Raw genomic sequence first — 1,115 nt, forward strand, 5'->3', positions numbered from 1 at the left:
GGCTATTTTTTGGTTGCAGCCGTCATTGTTGTTTGGCAGGTCCGGGCTGGGGATTCGAACCTGCCACCTTAGGTGTACGTGGCTGGTGCCTTAGCCGGTTGAGCTATAGGCGCCGAGCCACATTTGTACTTTCTTGGCATGTGTACCCGGCAGGCTAGTTGGTACTGGTTCTTTACAGAAGGCCTGTGCTTCTTGGTAGGGAGGCCCATTGAGGAGACCGTATAGAAGAGCAGGAGATTGCTTGCTGAGCATGTTTATTGGGTTGGGAAGTGTGTCTCCAAATTTATGCCCTTTCTCATGAACCTCAGTATATAATCTTATTTGGAGCTAGGGTTGTTGCAGGTGTTACTAGTTAAGATGAAGCGCTATTGGAGTAAGGTAGGCTTTTAATCCATTTTGACTGGTGTCATTATAACAAGAAGAGACACAGAGACAGCCATGTGAGGACAGAAGCAGAGATTGGAGCACTATGTCAATAAGCCAGGGAATGTCAAGCACTGCCAGCCACGCTGGAAGCTAAGAGAAAGGCATGGAACAGATTCTCCCCTAGAGTCTTCAAGGAAAATATGACACCTTGATTTTGTACTTACAGCCTTTAGGACTGTGACAGAATAAGTTTATGTTGTTTTAGCCCACTCAGTTTGTGGTACTGGAATTGGCAAATAATATCAGATATTCTTGAAAAATGGATTTTTCCATAATGGGAATTTTTTGGTATGATCACAGGCATTGTCATTAGAATCACAGAGTCCTTCTCTGAACAGTGATGGAGAAACAAATGAACCATTCATAAGCTAGTCCTCTGTTTTTAAGTATTTCTCACTTGAGATTTCTCTTGAAAGGGTAGTAAATTAATAGCTACCAGTTATTAAGTAGATATTATGTTTTAGACCATTCTAAATCCTTGGCATTGTAAATATCTTTTAATCTTGCAAGGTGTTACTATTATTTCTATTGTATACATCAAGAAACCAAGACTCCAGGAGATTGAGTAACTTATCCAGGGTCACACAATTTGAAAAACGACAGAGCTGGGATTCAAACTTAGTTCTGTTTGACTCCAAAACTTAACGTCCTTTTCTACATGCTAAATTGCTTCTTAGAATACACATTTT

General features: G+C 40.7%; 1 protein-coding gene across 1 annotated transcript in view; it reads left to right on the top strand.

Moving 5' to 3' along the window:
* CPT2 (carnitine palmitoyltransferase 2) overlaps nucleotides 1-1,115 on the top strand; it is a 15,997-nt gene that overhangs the window by 9,842 nt on the left and 5,040 nt on the right. The gene's annotated exons all lie outside the window — the stretch shown is intronic.

The sequence above is a fragment of the Otolemur garnettii genome, unplaced genomic scaffold (assembly GCF_000181295.1).
Source record: "Otolemur garnettii isolate 467f Iridium unplaced genomic scaffold, OtoGar3 scaffold00066, whole genome shotgun sequence".
Lineage (NCBI taxonomy): Eukaryota > Metazoa > Chordata > Mammalia > Primates > Galagidae > Otolemur > Otolemur garnettii.